This window comes from Poecile atricapillus, chromosome 3 (genome assembly GCF_030490865.1).
Source record: "Poecile atricapillus isolate bPoeAtr1 chromosome 3, bPoeAtr1.hap1, whole genome shotgun sequence".
Classification (NCBI taxonomy): Eukaryota; Metazoa; Chordata; class Aves; order Passeriformes; family Paridae; genus Poecile; species Poecile atricapillus.
The window spans coordinates 16,354,665-16,373,757 of NC_081251.1; the positions used below are offsets into that span (position 1 = coordinate 16,354,665).

The 19,093-nt window shown below is 39.1% G+C and overlaps 1 long non-coding RNA gene across 1 annotated transcript in view; it reads left to right on the forward strand.

Moving 5' to 3' along the window:
- Positions 1-310: 310 nt before the first annotated feature.
- Positions 311-19,093, forward strand: part of LOC131577872 (uncharacterized) — a 104,456-nt gene continuing 85,673 nt past the window's right edge. The window contains exons 1-2 of the long non-coding RNA XR_009277328.1: positions 311-406; positions 1,721-1,759. This is a non-coding gene — a long non-coding RNA (uncharacterized LOC131577872). The remainder of the gene's footprint in view (positions 407-1,720; positions 1,760-19,093) is intronic.

Genomic DNA, 19,093 nt, shown 5'->3' on the forward strand with positions numbered 1-19,093 from the left:
CAGGCACAGCTGAGTGGGGTTTGCTTTTTGATACTCAGTACACCTGCTCTGGGTCAGCTTCAGGCAGGAGCTGTGCTCTAGGGGTGTCCAAGGGTTGCCTGCAAGTCAGTGTCCCATCTGACTTTCTGGTATTTTTTATAAGGTGACTTGGAGTTGCTGAGGCTTAAGACATTCTTAGGCTTAGATTCTGCTCTGGCTTTCCCCCCTTTATTCATGTTGTATTATAAATATATGTCAGAATCTACTGGAAGAGTACATCTATTTAAATCCTCTCTTGCAGGTGCCATGGATTCCTGTAGCCTAAATATCCTGAAAACTATTCAACACTTGTCCTTCTCACACTTGACAGCAAGGACTCTTTCTGCTTTTGCTCCAGGCCTAGTGGCCATGTCACATCGGGCTCAAGGTAATGTTCAGGGAGAAGCTGGAGTGCATTAATCATCCCACAGACCTCTACGCTAAAAGCACAGATCATGCTTTAATGTTAGCATCAGCTGTGATTGTCTATCTATATGCAGATTTGAAATAAGAAATTTGGAGCCTGGAAGAGCTTCACACTGAGATTTGTCTTGATAAGTAGGAGTGTTTTGCTCCTCTGTGGATTAATGATTTACTGATAGCTCAGTAAAGGATAAGAGATATTTGCACCTGGCCTATTGAAGGGAGATTTGCATTTGAAAATGTTAGGCCAGTAAATAATCCAGGGAGATGACATTGAAGCCAACACCTGAATGAAGGAGGGGAGATGAATTTGAATGAACCTTCATGCAAAACTCCAAGAAGGAGTATAGGGTTTTAAGTTAACCTTCTTCCTTGGCTGTGAGGTCCCTTCTGCAAATATGTATTTGTGGTGGAGGGTGTACACCAGCTCTGAGATACTGTCCCTGTGGGTCAGATGTGGTTTAGATCTTGTTTGGCAGTTAGATACAAAGTGAGACAAGAAGGAAAGAGATGATGGTGGGGCCTCTTGGACTTGATTTTAGAGAAAGTTTTCTTTCCTTTTGCAAGCCATATGTTAAAAATCTCTATAACTCTCTTGCTTATTTTGGATTTTATAAATAAGTATTTTTCCTTGCTTTTGACTTGGCTTGTGCTGAGGATGATTTCTAATGTTGGCTAGCATAAAAAACCTATTCTGAAAACTGGTATATGGGCACAATGTAGTAACATCTAAGTCCTCATGATCTCCCGTATCAACAGAAATCGCCAACTGTGCATACTGTGGGACAGAAAAGCATCTATTAAAGCAGGAAAACTATACTAATATAAAATGTTTTGTTGATCAGCACAAGGCAGAGGGGTCTTGTGCACACACAGAGGGACAAAAAGGACATTGAACCTCAAGTTTTGTGTTCCTTTCCAGGGCTTTGGGGGAGCACAGAAAAAGCAGTTGACATGCTCTAGCTTTCCTTGAAGAGCTGTGCCTCTTGTATATAGAAAGATATTTGGTAGCTCCTGCAAGCCTGAGCATATTTGATAGGCATATGCATTCTTCTATTCTTTTCTGACCAATATGTTTCTGTACTATGTGTGTGCAAGAGGGAGATAGATAAAATTTCTGATGATGGATCAGATTTCTTTCAAGGTCAGGAACTAAAGTTATGTACTCTTAACTCATTAAATTGAAAGAACTTACAGAAAGAAAGTAATAATGAGGAATTGTTTCAAATTAAGTGATTTTTCCTCAAGAAATGTAATAGAGTCACCAAATTTTTTTCAGCTTTTTGGCATTTCAAGTAGAAGTAGAAGAAGATTAATGGTGAGTAATACTGAGAGATGATGCTGCAAGGACACAATAGAGAATGGGCCCAGAAGTAGCAGGGAGTCCCTAGGCTGGGAATGAAAGAGTTTTACCATCACCTCTAGTAGTGATTTGTTCTAGGAAGCTTACTCCCACCCTAAGGGTAGCATGTGTGGAGCCCTGACTCCTCAAAGACCACTGACTTTGTCAACAGCTAAGATGCCACCAAGAGAAAGGAAACCTCTCTAGAAGAATGATCATTTTCATTAAACCAAAAAAAAAAAAAATCTGCTGGAAATCTGGATACAAGCAGAGTGTCTACACAGGTCAATAGGAAAAAATGAAAGTGAGTAACATAGCAGAAAGTTCTCTTAATATCTGTGGAACAAAGCAGAGTTTCCATCTATCAAACAGTTGTGGAAAATTATTGATTCATTACGATGTATTTCAACATTCAGTGAAAAAACTCTCACTGACCTCAAAAGATGCCAAACTGAACTCAGTGAAGGATAAAAAATATGCCCTGGTCATTCAGCAGTAAATTTGGAGAATTAAGGTTTAATTTGCTTTCTAACAAAAAACACCAGGTATAACACACAGAGCCAGAGAGTGGGTTTATTTTCTAATAAAACCCACCAGATATAACACACAGAGAGCCATGTTATAACTCCCCTTTCCTCAGCTTGAAACACACCATTAATGAATGTGTGAATGTGTGATACTTGAGGTGTAAGAAATGATACTACAGTAGAAGAGGCAAAAATTAGAGTTCAGAGCCCTGGGAAGGGCAATTATTCTGTTGCTTCTTAAATGTATTTATTTCAGCATATTTTCCTAAAATGACTGTACTAATGAAAAAAAAAAAAAAAAAAGACAGGGTGCAGTTTCTCTGGCTGTGGTTAGTACATGCCATAGTTCTGCCTATGTAGCTGTGTCCCAAGCTAGAAAAAAACTGTGCTTTGCCACTCAAGAGCAAAGAGTCTTGATTAAAAAACTCATGGTTTAACCTCTGGCTTCCTAACCTTTGGTTTTAAATGTAAGGGGGAAATACTTTACCATTATAGTTTTATTGAATCAAGCAGACACAGACAAAAGACCAGAGTTTTTGATGTGAATTTGTGTTGTGGTACTTTCTAAATGGGAGGTAAAAAGTGAAATATTGCTTCTGTCTGAGGTTGGGGCCAGACATCCTACTAAATCTAACCTACCCAGATTTCTCTGCTAATCCTATGCTTTTGCATCTGATGAACTACAACTCAGGATATTTAGCTTTGTTCAGACACTGACAGTATGGAAGTTTTTGTGGCTTTCATGGGATTTCTGATCTTTTATCTGTTCTTTGATTAAAGGTATGTTACTCATAATACCCAGCTTTCAAAATTTCCCCTATTTCTTCCATGGTTTGTCATAGTCAAACTGGAATTTCTGCCAGGTGGAAGTACTCTGCCCATTGTCTACTCCAAAATGGTTTAGTCTATGTGGAATTAACTTTCCATTATCACAATCCAGGGTTAGCAGTGTCTTTCACAATCCCCTGGTCTTCCTTGTTCCCCTGGTAGAAAATCATCTTTCTGGATCATATACAAGGAATTCAGGTGTCACAGAGGTCGGAACAGAATTACCAAAGAGATAGAGGAGGCTAACAGCCCTCCCTGATGAGGTTCAAGTCCTTACCATAGTGTTCTATGTCACATCCTGCCTGAGCTGATGTCCAGTGTATAAAAGCTGGAAATAAATAACTGCACATATTCCAGTCTCTTTCTTTCCTGTGTTGGCTCTGTGGGTTTAGTTCACTATGCTAGCCTTTGCTGAACTTCGAATTTGTTATTGTTTTCAGGACAATGATTGCTGTCAAGCCCTTCAGGGACAGGTTTCAAGTGGCAGCTATGTGGGATAAATGCAGCATGTGGAATACAGGGCCCGAGGGATGCTCAGCACCCAGCATTACAGGATTCTGCCTTTTTCTTGTCTTTGGTGAGTCTGCCTGGGTGAATGAGGCTTACCTGTGGGAGTTGTAAAGTATGTTGCTAAGTTTATTTTTGGTGTTTCTTTTAAAAATCTTCTGTGCCTGTTGGCAAACATAAGATGTTTGTTTTCAGACTCTAACTTCTCAGGTAAAGCTGTCATGTTTATTCTGACTCACTACATCAACACATAAACATGAGATTTTTGTTTACATTTATTACTCTTTGTGTATCTTTATATAGCCTGGAAATATTTTTGTCAAGGCTTTATTCATTTCCAGTGTATGAAAGAATGAGGGAAAAAAGTGCCACTACATAACCTAATCTCAGAAGTTGTATTTGAACAATATGTTGGCTGTGGCACAGGAGGATACAGTTAAACCTGAGGCAGGTTTGGGTTTACAGCTTCTGGTATAACTAACAACCTTAGCTTTGACCATCACTTATTATTAAAAATAATTTTCCACTTTTCAACATGAAAGCTGTGAATCATGCCTGAAATGAGTGTTGCCTGTGTGGTGCATTTGAGGAATGGTTTGGGGCAGGTTAACTTGGTTCTATAATCTATCATCCACTTTGCAGTGCTTTAATCTACTAACATTTTCACAGGCTGCAGACAGTGGCTCTCTGCTCAGATTAACCACAAGCTCATTCTGTTTCACCACAGTTTGACCTCTCTGATGTGAATGTGGCTACACATTAATGTGTTTGCAGACTGTGTATGTATATTTGGCTATAGATGTGTCAAGGCATGCATAGCACAGAAATTGTTTTTATTTTTAAATGTGTTTGGTTTTGACTGTGATCTGTCTGGTCATTTATTCCTGGTAAATGATTTTTGTGGTGTCAGTCAGTTGTGGAGTGCTGATAAATATTGGTCCATTGTTTAAAAAAACCCAGAAGATTATTTGTGGAGAGTGTTACAGAATCAGGTCAGAAAAGACCTTGCCAGGTCATCTAGTCCTGCTCTGTTGCCTTAAGGTAGGTAGTCTGGACCAGTTAGTCCTCCCAATGTCATTTCTGGTATCTTGTCTTTCTCAGCATGCTGTGACTCCATCTTATTGGAACGGACCTCTGCTTATTTCACAAAGGTGAGCCACAGGCTTGTGGAAACCAGATGAACCCTCCTGCTCCATCTCCTTGGCTAGGGACATAGAGAGAGGCAGAGCAGGCAGCAGAAGGTCAGGACTGAGCTAGGACAGCTGAAGCTCTCATCTGAATGCTCTCAAGCATTCACATCCTTGGCTTGGGGTTGTAACTGTTGAGTTTGGATCCTTGCTTCTCATCTGCATCAGGTCCTTCACACTGACCTCAGCAGAGGCTGTTCTGAAGTGAAGAGCAAGCTGATCCTGCTGTCCATTGAATTAGTAAGTGCAAGTAGCCCCTATGACTGGCTAAATGACAGGATGTTTGAGGGAGACAGCAATATGCCACAGAAATGCATGTTCTCACCTGAGGCACCAGCACTCAGTCTTTGCTGCGCACTGCAAGGTCAGTGTCTCCAGAGGATGACGGGATCTCTCAGCAGGTCAGTGCTGGTGAGGGATGTGGTTACTTCCAAATGCTCTTGCAGTTCTCTCCGTCCTTAGTAACCTCTCCATACTGAAATGTGCTGGGCTGTTGGCAGCAGGTTCTCCCAGTGAATGATGAGCAGGGGGAAAACCTGGCTGTCCATCTTGCCAGCCTGTCACAAAGTGCCAGTCAGGCTGTGTTCAGTTGCTGTGCTCTGCAGTGCCCAGCCCCACCAGGGTCTGCTGCCCCATGCTGGGGTGTGGGGCTGGGCTGAGGCCAAGGCCAGGCTTAAAGATATACCCCTTAGACACTACCTTCTTATCCAGCCTGGTTTTAATTTTCATTGCTGTAGTTTCAAAGGAGCTTGTCCAAATGGTCAAAGAGCACTCCCAGGAGCTCCTTCAGGGGTTTCAGATGGTTTATTTTTGAAGAGCACTTTCTCATTTGCTTTGACACCAGACATGCAAAGGTAATGTGCTCCTCTCCCTTTCTGTCTTTTTTTTTTTCCCTAGCATGTAGGAACTTGTAATCGGTTTCATTGTGCAGATGAAAAACTGTATCTTGAGCAATCTCTATAAATGTCACAGGGATGTTTTTTTTTCCAAGTGTTTACTGAGAACATTTTATGTTTTAGTGTTTCTATCATAAATACCTTTTTGTTAATCTTTCACCCTCGCTAAATCTATTACAAGCTTTAATCAACCTTTCTAAGCAGTAATAAAATGTTATCAGCAGTTGGCAAAGATTATAAGTGAGAGACCCTAATGTTTTCTAATGATTGTCATTATTTAGAAGGTTGGTTGTAGTTTTACAGAAAAATAATTAGATCTATCACATATGTTTGAAGAGAGGGGAGTGTAAGTCCTCAGATAGTTTACTCTCAAGAAGTCTAATTTGTAAATAAGTACTTAAAAAGAAATAAACCAACAAGCTAGAGCTGAATGGAAATTCAAGATCTGTTTAGGCAAATGAAGGCAGAAGAGAGCATGCTTTATGTTTAAAAGGCAAGATATTCCCCAGGTGAATACATACAGTTCAAATCTTTCACCTACAGGTCAACAAGACCTGAAGTCTGAGTTTCTAAGTCTATAGCACCTTCTTTATCATCTTGCTACATTGCTACATTGTTACTCACATAAAAATAGGCTTTGTGAAACTCTTACTTTGTATTATGCAAATGATCTTTCCTTTTAAGAAACAGTCAATACTGTTTCACTTACATGACATGTTTCTGCAACTGGAGAAGTGAAAGGTGAGAATTTCTTGGTCTCCTTAAAGTTTAAAAATTTTGGGTGGGTTTCTTTAAATTTGTTTTATTTTGTTTTGTTTGGTTAGATTTGGTTTATAAGGGAATATCATCTAAGCACTATGTTATGGGTGAATTTCAGTATTGATGTACTCAAACAAGATACATTTCCACGAATTCTCAATGGTGTGACAATATTTTAGTTCTTACTGTCCTGATGCATGTTGTTGCTGAATCCAGAGAAGATGCAGCCCTAGGCTTAGCACAAGCTAAATTTGGTATGTGCTCCATGCATGGTGTTCAGTCAGCTGTCCCACACCTCCTGTCTCATCTCCCTATCCATCATGGTGCAGGAGCTTCCTACCTCCAGGTTCTGTTCTGTTCCTGAAGCCAAAGAAGTTTTTACTGCACCCCTGGTACATCCCTTGGGCTTTAAGAGGATCACAGCCAGGATCTATTCTTGGGCAGCAGTCCAATGGAATCTTCTTCCTTTTTTTGTTTTATCTTCTGTTGTATGACCCCCAGATGTGTGCCAGTAGAGAAAGGCCACCCACCTTTGAAGCAGCACATCAAATACTCATAGTGAGTATATCTACAGTACTCCCAGATGCTTGCTTGTGCCACAAAACTGAAATTCTCACCAGACCAGGCAGGGAATGTTTTATAGTTTAATGTTGTTTCATGCCCAGTGAATGTTCACTGCTGACCTGATTTCAGAGGGTGTAAAAAACATCTGTGCAGGTGTTTAGGTCTTATGGATGTGTTCCCAGAAGCAAGCAGACATGTAGACACAAACACACCCACACACACACACACACACACACCCACACACACACACACACCCCTTCAATCCTTTAGGCTAAATGATCAGTTTAAGCACAAGTGTGGACCAAATCAGATTAGTGTAACTGAACTGGATCCTAGCTTTTCAGTCTCAGACCTCATCCAGTCTAATTTTAAGCCTCAAAACTGCAACTCATTGCCCAAATGCACCCTTTTCCCTGGCATCAGTTTTCCTATTGCTCAGCACGTGGATCATCTATGCACTCAAAATGCACTTGCAAATGATTATTAATCTCTGTGTATTTTTTGAAAATCTTGGTTTATATCTTGTAGTGGGTTTTTGTTGGCCAATGTAGATGCTGACGCTTTATTCCTGTCATCACCTCTTAGGCATTTCTAGTGTTATGCTGGCTGCCTTTTTTTGTCTCTAGTGATCTCTGTTTCTGCATATTCCAGAAACTTTCTTGTTTAACTCTGTTAACAAAGAAAGAATGAAATGTTTAAAAAAATTAAGCTGATCTTAGCTCCTTAGTAAACACTAACTGGTACTCTTTTTCTAAGCAAACTAGGCATTTTTAGGAATTTATTTTTTCAAACTCTCCATTACTCTGGAGAAGGATGTGCATCCTAAAGACATTATAAAGTAAGCAGAAAACCAAACTCAAAAGGATTGGCAGTGCTTAAAGTTAGCATTTGGATTATATCTGCAAGATGCAGCAGCAGTGTTTAAATGGGAAATTCCAGACTATAAATTCTTTTTCAGCTAGATTATATGCAGTACAAGTGTTGACTTTCAATTTATACCTTTGATATGACTCATTGAATGTTCTGATTCTTAGTTTATTTGTCCTGTCTTCAGCGAAATGGATTGAATACAGGGTTATCCAACCATGGTGCATTGTCTCTGTGCCTCAGATGTTATATTGGTGAAATCTTAGTGTCTGGCACTATCTAAGAGGAGTATAAAAATTTGATTTGGTCTGCAGCCAGTTTTCCTCCCACTCTGGAACAATGATGGAACATCTGGAGAACACTATTCATTAACCCAAATCCTGAACACTTCACATAATACCTGATCCTGTAAGAATCTGCTTAGTTTTCCAGCCTGTGTAATTTGTGCTGGATGCAGCTAGAGCATATTTAGTCAAAGGACCTTGTCTTTTACATTTTTGAGCTTTTATGTGACATTATGTTTTGTCATAATTGATGATAACAAGATTTCCATTTGTTTTCTGATTTTAAATGCCAGTTACATGCATGGTGGCTCACTCCATTCTCTCTCCTCCAGAAATTTCTCTTTTTTTGTCATTTGTATTTTCAGCTGGAGACCTTGGGGTTTTATTTTACCCAGGGTCTCAGCTGAAGCCATATGCCAAGAGGCCTCTTAACTTTCGTGAGGATGGATCTTGGAATATCAGACTGGCACCAGTGTGCCACTTTTATTGTTTTTCCTGCTTTCATAATCTCCCCTTCTCACAGTGGCAGATGCACACCAGTATTGTGGCTGTCAGAATAGCCATTTTCCTCCTGGGGTTTGATGTTGTGCTCTGGCCAGCTGCTGTGTGGTATACAAAAGGGATGCAGTTGGTACATCCCAAGGTTTGAATATCCCCTGTGATTTTACATTCTGTGCTTGCCTAAGAAAGGGATTGTGCTTGTGTCTTCTCATGACCTCAGATCCTCTGCATGGATTTGACTTTTGATGAGACTAAATAAAGCTAAACTCCTTAACTCTTATTTTAAAATGACTGTCCTAATGCAAAACATGGGAACTCATCTGTTTGTTATAGGAAAGGAGGAATAAAGCTGTGGTTAGAGCACTCTGGAACTCTTTTCTCCCTTTACAGTAAAGGTATGATCTATGCTTGACCTTGTGCAATTCACACAGACTGAGATCCAGAAAACACTTATGCACCTAAATCCCACTGTGGGATTTAGCCACCTGGATAGGAGAAAGGTCCAAATTTTCAAAAACCTAAGGTTTTCAGAACACTTCATCTGCAAAATGAACATGGAAGCTCGTAGTTTTCTTCAGCGGGCTGTCACGAGAACAGATATACCTTGTTTGTAACATGTAAGCCACTCATCTTTGTTAAGCCCAAATGCTGAATCAGAAGGATGTAAAAGTGTATGTTATCCCACTACCTGTTTTCAAAATGTATCATTTGCTGGCAGGATTTGGCACAAATGGAAGAGGATTTGGGACCAAACCTGAAAATTCTGTCTTTGCACTTTATCGATACAGCCTCCAAAGGCTTATATGAAAACAACTCAGATGTTTTCATATAAACCACTTTTCAAGGCCTTGACATCAGCACTGCTGAAAGAGTTAAGGACATTAGCTGGGTGCCATAAAAATACTTAGTATCTTGCATCTTCAAAGCAATGTACAAATATTAACTAATTAATCTTCAAAATAGCCTTACCTCCACACCCCACAGTCAACCCTGATTAAAAAGTAAATATTCCTCATACATATGTAATCAGGGCTCAGAACTTTATGCTCTAAGAGTGTAATTGACTTGTTTCTTGTTTGTGATTTTGATAAACAATTCAGAGTAGTTCAAAGGATGCAGGGCCAGAGGGAAGGTCAGTAGCAGTGTTCAGGTATGGAGTGAGAAGTACTTCCTCCCCAGATGTCATCAATATTTCTGGACTTCTGGACTTGTCTCTCTCATATCAATGTGAAAAGAAGTATTTATTATACGAAATATCGTGCCTGGCAAGTCTGAACTACAGTAACAAGAATGGTACCTTAGTATATATTTTTAGGTACCTAAATTTCAGCTTGCCATTGCTCTGTGTTTTTACTGGTGTGCAGAAGTGCATCACAAGTCAGTCCACTTATTTCAGTTCTTTCTTGAGAGTGGACCTGTCACTGGACCCATCCAGTTACAAAGTGTAATATTGAAATCAAATTGATGGCTAGTGCAAAATTAGGGGAAATTTCTGTATTTAAGAAAGATATGTATTAATTCATCTCAGATGAGGTTGTGTCTCTTAAATCTGACCCTAATATCGCAGATGCTTAATCAAAATTGATTTTTCTTGTGCCACTGTGACAGTGACATTTAAAATAAAAGCACTTTGTGACCACTTAGTGAAAACTGTTCTCATCAGACCTGAATGCTGCTGCATGAGTGAGGCTCTTCAAAGAGCGCTTACTACTTTTAAATGTTTTGGTAGAATAGGGGTACACAAAATCCCATTGTGATAGTCATGTATTTACATCTGGAAACATCTCAATGAATAAATCCTAATGAATACCAAAGACAGCCTCAAGCTGTGGCAGCAGAGGTTTGGGTTGGACATCAAGAGGAGTTTTTTCACTGAAAGGATGGTCAAATATTGGAGGCTGCCCAGGGAGGTAGTGGAGTCAACACCTCTGGAAGTGATCAAGTAATGACTGGACTTATTACTGTGGTTTAGTTGGCTTGGTGGTGTTTGGACAAAGGTTGGGCTTGATGGTCTTGGAGGTCTTTTCCAACCTTAATGATTCCATGATTCTGTACGAGAATATGAATGTCAGGCCTGCAGCCACACCAGGCTTCCAGATTCTACACGTGGTAGAAGGCAGTTCTGTGGCCCTGCGGGTCAGAGCAGGATAGGGAGGGATTCAGGATCTACAATCCACTCACAAGTCTGTGGGATCAGTCAGCTGTAGGATCAAGATATTGCAACAATTTGCTACTGTTGTGCTTATCCTTGATTTTAGAGCCTGGGTACACTGTCTGCTGAACCTTAGACCTTGTATGTATTACTACAGATTCATGTTGATATCTTGTCTGGCTGAGATTTGAGACTTAAAAGATGCTTTTTTTTTAGTTTGTTTGCTTGAGAACACAGTCCTCCTGAATGACTGCAGGAGGTTGCTCCGTTCACTGTTGCAGCATGTGGTTAGTTCTTTTCTACTTCATGCTTTAAGGATAAACGTTTCAGGTGCTGAAGTGTATTACTGCCAGGGATCAGAGATTATTTTAAAAAAATTAAAAATTTAATTTAATGGATTTTAAAAAAGTCTCAAGTCAGGCAGTTTAGCTGAGTTGGTCTGGATGGATAACTGCATCAAGAGATGAAATGTACTTTTATATGGAACAAGTTTAGGCAATAGCCATAGTTGCATTGTGACCATGGTATTTGGTATTTGGAGGGCTTGGCTTGGGACTGTGAATTACCATTGCAGTGCCTTTATCAGCAGAATGCTGTATACTTGGCAGCCCAATAGTGTTCTGGACACATAAAGCACCACATATATATTCTTGAAAAAACAGAGTTTTAAAGATCACAAAGCAGTTCTAGTAATGAATAATATTTATAGAAAACCAAGTAAATTGGAACACTTGTTAAGATATTAAAATATGCTGCATGAAATTCAGGTGTGGTTGCTTAAAAGAGTTAAAAATAATGGATTCTTGCTGTGCCCAAATTGAGTTTAGTTTGCAAGATATTCCTGGCCTTGCTTTTGAATATTAAAAAACCAGCATTTGTCACATAACCACTTCAGCACAGTTCAACACACCTGGGTGCATGCCACAGTGGGATTAACTCTGATCTAATCACTAAGGAAAGTGGTCTTTTCAGGTCAGGACTGAGGTCATGATTAGACTGTAGATAGAAAATTATTCCTCCTCTCTCTGAATCATGCTTATTTACAGTATCAGGTGGTGTTCACTCATGTCTTCTCATTTCATCATTGAAATGCTAATACTCATTCATCAGTGTCACTGATACTCCACGTGTTTGTGGGAGCATGTTTTATATTCTCAAATAGGCATTGCATTATCATTTTCAAAGGTAGACCTTTGTTGATACATTTAGGTAGCTCTATATATTTAATTAGGTCAATGGCTTCAGTGGACATTAAGTTTCCATCCATTGTAATAATATTGGTCCCTTGTATTTAGCTTGTCTTTAGTGAAGCCAGAAAGTGCATATGCAATGATCTAAGCAATTGCAAAACATAAATAAACCATAAATTCTTATCTTTGTGTTGAAACGTTAAATGTTCACATATCGTAAATCTCCATGTACCAAGGATGCTCCAACAGTATGAATTAACTGCTTGTCTACTCTGCTTTCTGGTTTATATCATCCCATAGCCTTTTCAGCAAGTAATTGATTAAAATATGTATATTTAACAAGGATAGCATTCTTATTAGAAATGAGTAGATTAGAATTAGAATTAGTATTGTGAGATAAAATATTGGAATCAAGTTGGAAAGCAGCAGAAGGTAATAGCTGTAAAATCTTTTGATACTTTCTGTCTCCTTGCTCTCAGTTTCCTGGATCTGTTTTGGTATAGAAATATCCAGAGGCTCTGTCTCTCATAGCTCCTTCACTCCTGGAGACTAATACATCAGAAGTAAGGGTCATTTAGCTCAGCATTTTGGATGTCCCATAATATCCTCTTGGTGTAGGATTTAACATTCTCTGTAAATGCTAGAGCCAAGCTGGATGTGCTATGGAGACAGGTTATAGTGTATTTCTTCCACTGGACTACTCATCTGCATGCAGAAAGTAACTGATTTTCATTGGCATTTCAGGACTTTGAGACATGGTGCACTCATCAAATTAGATTCCAAGCTGACATGTGAGATTAACCACTACCAGCCTTTGTGAAGGGATGTCTCAAAAAGTGGGTAGTTCCAGGCAAAATGGAAGCTAGATGTATAATGGAACCTGGATATAGATAATGTCAAAGGTTGTTAAAACCGTGGCTAGAAATGGTAAGGATGCAAGAAAACCAGGGCTTCAGCAACAACGTCCATGAAAATGGAAGAAAAAATGGTGGAGAACATGGTAGACCATAGATAAATGCATTGTGACTGCTCTAAGTCTAAGCTCATTTTCTTGATATGCTTAGCAGTCCTCAGAGAGACATAAGGACTGCTGGGGTGTGGTTGGTGTCACCCTGAGGCTGACATCTGATTTCAGATTAGTGAAGCCTCTGTTCCTGTTCCTCAGATGTAATGACTGGAGTCTAGTCTGCTGCATCAGACATGAGCACCTACTTCATAAACAATCAGAAACAGGTGAGATGATTTGTGCTCTGATCATTCTGGAGACACACCACATGGTTTTCACCCATTCCACTGCAAAGGGAGGGTCTGAAAGAGCTGTTTCGTTTTTGTAAATAAAAAAGAAGACAAACCCTCCACAAAAGGCCAGGTGGGTTTTCACAGTATCTGGAATACAGCAACACGAACTTCCCAACAAACAGTGCAGTTTATTTTCTTTGTATTGACATCAAAGAAATTTTGCTGCTGCATCTGGCAAGGGAGGGTACAGAGTTGGGACCAGAATTTTCATTTTGGAGCCCTTATTAACCTCCTTTTGGAACAGGTAAAGAGCAGAATGCAGATGTTGCTGGAGAAATAAATCCTACATTAAATATTGCACATGTATCTTTGCATTAGTCCTGCTCACATATGCTTGAGGGACAGTGTGTGTGCTGAACTCTCTGCTTTTTCTTAGGCACAAGCTAGTAATTTGGGCACTCATGTCCACCTTAGGCACCATGAACACCTAGTAGGAAACATAATCCAGTTTTGTCATCCAAATCAGAAGGAATATTTTTTTAATGCTGGCAGGAAAAAAAAAAAGTTCCTGGTTTCTGAGTGTACAGTTGTTTGAAAGGTGTTTGGTAACTGGAGACTTGTTTTTCTCCCTCCCCCAATCTCTCGTTTCTGTAATGGATTTTCTGCTCACATGTATCTTGGGCTCATCTGAGCCAGTGTCAGCAGTAAGCACTTAGAGCAGCACGGCTGCAGTGCCACTGAAAGCCTTCCTGGGGCTCATTCCTGACATCACAACAATGCAATGCACTGAGTCAGGAGCTGCTGGTGTCTCAAAGGTGCTCAGTGCTTTAATTTTCATTGCCTGTGATCAGTTGCTAAAAAAGAAAATTCAAACCATTCTATTTTGCAATAGGAAAACCTTTTTCAAGTCAAGCCATGCATTCCTGGGGTACTTGGATTAGTAGATAGCCCTCTCTTTGTTTATAGACACGTATTCAGCTGGTATGAATCTCGTTCCACATTTAACGCTATTGCAGCTTAAGTAGTGTTCCAGAGCAAGGCTCTGTAATCAGGCAGCACAGTTTGCTTTGTGCTTAAGAATGGAGAAGAGTACCTGTGGTCTATTGGAATATCTCCTAAATATTGTCAAGAGTAATCTCTTTAAAGATATTGTTACTGTACAAGGCAAAAATCAATCATCAAGTTGAATTGTCAAAGAATTTTTATATTTGACTAGCATGCAGATCCAAATCCTATTAAATAGAATGAATATTCTGTATACAAATACAGGTAGGATGTGTAATGATTTTGCCACAATATATTTTTCACATTGAGTTTGGTAAAATTAAAAACTATAGTAGGCTAAGCAGACTCCCATTCTAATAAATGCAAACTCTATTTTATTAATATGTGAAGCAATAGACAGCTGATGTACTGTAAAATAGTACTTTCCTTTTTCTGTCTTAAATACAACCACTGTGTGACAAGTGTTTGCATGCTGCAGAAATGAGGACCATTTAAATATTTAGCTATCTTATACCTTGATGTTTCTCTGACTGAGACTCTTATACCTGAAGGCATGTGTTCCCAAGACCTTTTTTGCCATGCAGTTTGTACCTTTCTGTTCACATACTTACTGACTGGAGAAACATCTTGTGGTACAGCTACTTGACTTTAGACTGATTCATTCAACAGAAGTTGCAGACACAGTGAAATCAAATGTGGCTCTTAGGGTCACTGAATGTTAGGGGTTTTTTTTGTGTTTGTTTGGGCCAGATATGCACTGGAGAGGATAACCATAGATGTAAAACTCAGAGGAAGGTAAAGATACCTTGCTCCCAGGCCATTCAGGTGCTGTGTGCCACTACCCCTTTGGCAAACATATTGAGAATGGGCAGTTATCTCAGGTGAATAACTCCATCAGCAGGCATTTGGACTCTGCAAAGGAGCCTTCATGCTGCTTAGAGATGGCCCAGGATTCCAGCCCCAAGGAATGGCTTAAGCAGTAACATGTGGGACATATGAGCTGCTGTCACCTTGCCATATCACCCAAAGCTGTGGCCCTGTGCACTGGAAGCAACCTGCAATCTCTGCCTTTCTAAAGCCTAGAACTTTCCATAGTTGTTTGGAAGCAAGAAGGAGAGTTAATGATACATGTGTCAGAAACAGTAAGATCTGCCATGCAGCTGTGCAAAAGTTTTAATCTTACATGCTTATTTCATGGAGAGTCACCAGAGATGGAGAAAGAGGGTTCAAATGTCAAGAACTGGTATTTACCACTGGAAAAAAAAATCAGTAAGTGAAACATACTTCTCACTGTGAAGCTTTTCATTAATGAATTTATATGGTGTGGGATGAAAGAAGAAATAAAGGGTTACATTTTCCTAAAAATGTGGAGATTTTTTTAATGCTGTGGCATTTGCGACTTGATTTTCCTCTGTAAAAGTCAAGGTTTGATTATAGTTCCTGCATTATTATTTATAGTTTAACAGTTATACATGCCACGTCCTTGGCTGTGGCATTGCAGTTTGCACCATCTATGTCTGCTTCCTAAATTTATTGATCTCATTAGAAGATAAAAATGACAAAGATAGCTCATAATACTTCTGAGAAATGTAAAACCATTAGCAGGTCATTGTCAAAGTTATAACATGTCCTTTTAAGCTGCTTAGCAAACTGGTGGCAGCCTATGATACAGGGATTAACCTGTGCCAGGAGTGACTGAGAGGATCGCAGTGGATGGTTAATATTCTGCCTGCCTACAAAGCTTTGAAACTGCCTCACAAAATGATACAACAAAGCGATAAACAGAAATACATTAAAAACAAAGGGAACAGAAGTTTACTTTTCCTCTCCTTTATCCTGGTCTCTGACATATAAGAAGCAGAATGTGTGTTAGAGCTTCTGTCTAAAATGAAGAATTACTTTTAAAAGATGGGTTATGCTCCCATTGGGCAAAGGAGCGTCTTAGGCTTTCCTCTGAGTGCAGGCTGACCTTGGCCAAGACCCCAAGCCAGGTTTTCCTCAGGTGGGACCTTGAACTCTCCTAGAGCCGTGTTTAAGTGCACAGTAATAACAATGAGTGTTTCACACACACAACGAACCACTGTATTTTGAAGCCAGCATTTATTGCCCCAGACATTCCTCACTGCCCAGGATGCCCACCAGAGCAATGGACATAACAAGATTTGCTACTTTTTTGCAGAAGACCTATACACCTGCATTGTTTTTATTGTTTACATTTCTTCCCTTAGAGAAATGGCTGCAAGTGCTGGCTGATTTTTCTATGCTTACTGAACTCGGCTTACAGAGAACTAATTTATACTGGCGGAACACATACTGCTGTCTAAGATTTGGGCTTTCTGCATTGGCTCTCAGGGATAGAGCAGGATAGGTGGTTAAGGAAGATGTTAGCAAAAAGACTGATACCTAGTGGGTTTTTTCAGCATTTCACCTGACTCTTGGCTCACAGTGGAGGGCATGGCATTAGCATTAGACACAGTTACTGCCAAATGCCTTTTGGGGTGATTGAGCATGTACAGGTGGGCTCTGACAAGAGGAGTAGGAAGAAGAGAGGAAGAATAGAAACCCAAACCCCCATTCACTGTTGTTGAGCATCATATGACCTGATTTACACCAATGCATTCCACTCTATTAGGTGCAATTTATATGCACATTCCAGTAACAAGTAAACAAGTGTTAGGGCAATGATGAATTAGCCTAGACAACAGTTTATAGATTACACAGGAGAGAATAATGATAATAACAGTATTAATAATTTCAGTTATTCATTCTATTTTTAACCTATTAGTGGCTATTTGTTTATTTTATCTATCAGGAAGTCAAAACTACCAGGAAGGGGACCCTTGATTACCTGTACACAGATCTTTCCCAAAAAAACTTGTTTCTGTTTTCTTTTTCTGTGTGCATAGCAGTAATTTCAATTTGGTGAGGCAGTAGAATTTTGGCTAGACCACGCATCTATAAATTAGGTGTGATAGTCTTCTATTGTCTAAATCACCAAGGTGGTTTTGGTTAACGGGTGAAATTTAAATTCTCAGAATGCTTCACAACTATGTTGTATAAATATTAATATATATAGGCATTCTCAGCCATTAATTGCCCTGTATTGGGGTCGGGTCTGCTAATATTTGAGTGTAATAGAAATCCACTTGATTTAGCAAAACAACCTGTAAAGTTTAAAGAGTATTTTCCCAATCACAGATCTTGTAAATGCTGTCATGGGATGCAGTTAATAAATAATAAAAAAAAAGCTAGTATCATGAATAAAATTGTGTAAGGAAAATTGAATCTATTTCCTAGACATTTCTGATCTTTAAAAATAATTGTCTGGTTATAATTCAGACTAGGAAAAAATCCCAAAAATATAAATTCTCCTGCTAAAGACCAAGTTATAGTGGCTCTGTCTCTAAAAGTTTTTGCCTTTTCTCACTTCCAGCCACTGGGTCAAGAGAATTCTTTAATTTCCATCATAAAGTAGCCTCCCAGCCTGACTTATTCGGGGGCCATGCAAAGAACTGATGAACACTGATTTTAATACTATTGCCATCATTGGTACTCCAGAGCTATGGGTGTTTCCCATGGATTTCTATCCCAAAATCCTGCAATGGTTTTGCTGAATATCCTTACTTCTGAAGAATTAAGGCAAACTTGAAAAGTTGCAGAAAAGAAGAGCAAGAACAATTGAAAGTCTGAAAATGCTGGCTGACATTGAGAGATTAAAGAAGATCAGTGTACTTAGATTATCTGAGAGAAGGTTAAAAGGTGGCTTGATCATGGTCTCAAAGTCCCAAACACAGAAGCAGTTTTCCAATACAGGAGGAATCTCTAATTTAGCAGACAAAAGCCATTGCAAGGTCCTGTGATTGAATGCTTAATCTGGACAAGTTCACACAAGATGTAGCACTTTATAGATTGCAGCAGGTTTGTTTTTTTTGTTTTTTTTTTGTTTTTTTTGTTTTAAGGTATTGTTTGATTCTTAATAATTTTAAGATTTCAAAAACATATTTTTTTCTAAAAACTGTCCTACTTTGACCAGAAATTATAGGGTCTATGCAGAAATCATTGGGTGAAATACTATGGGTATATGTTGTGCCCAAGGGCAACTTTTATAGTCATAATATCAGAGTTTATTAATTCTGTGTTAATGAATATTCCCTACTACTACATAAAACAGGCTCATATAACATACTATCATTTGCAGTTTTCTAACCTTAGTGTCATTATTCAGAAGCTATCAAAGCTGGTTTTGTACCTCTGTGTGCTTAGCCCAAAGAAAAGGAAAGCTAGTTAATATAAAAAGATATTTTTAGCATTTCTGAAAGCTTCTTATGCCAATCCCTGAACAGAAACAAGAAATTTCTCCAAAAATGCAAATTCTCTGTCTAGAAGCAAGAGTATCATTTTAACTACTTCATCATTATGTGTCACTCCCTATGTATAGTAAGTGCTGCGTGACAGTTGTTTCTAAGAGACAATCAGGGACTTTTCCAATAACTCTGTAATTATATTTCATAATATATGTATTTATGAGGCATAGGGCTTTATGCATTCAAAGCACTTAGGAGTCATTAGCTAATGCTCACAGCACCTCTATGGAATAGGTAAGACTATGGTAAGGGCAGATAGTCCTCAAGACCACATAAAACACTGCAGCCCAAGAAAGAAATAGAGGTTGGTACCTTCCCATTTCCAAATTACATGTTCAAGTCTCCAAATATTGTATTAAATATATAACTACAGCAACACTTCTTTTAATATTATGTACTAGCCCTCCATCTCTTGCACTGATTTTATTGGCCTCCTAAAC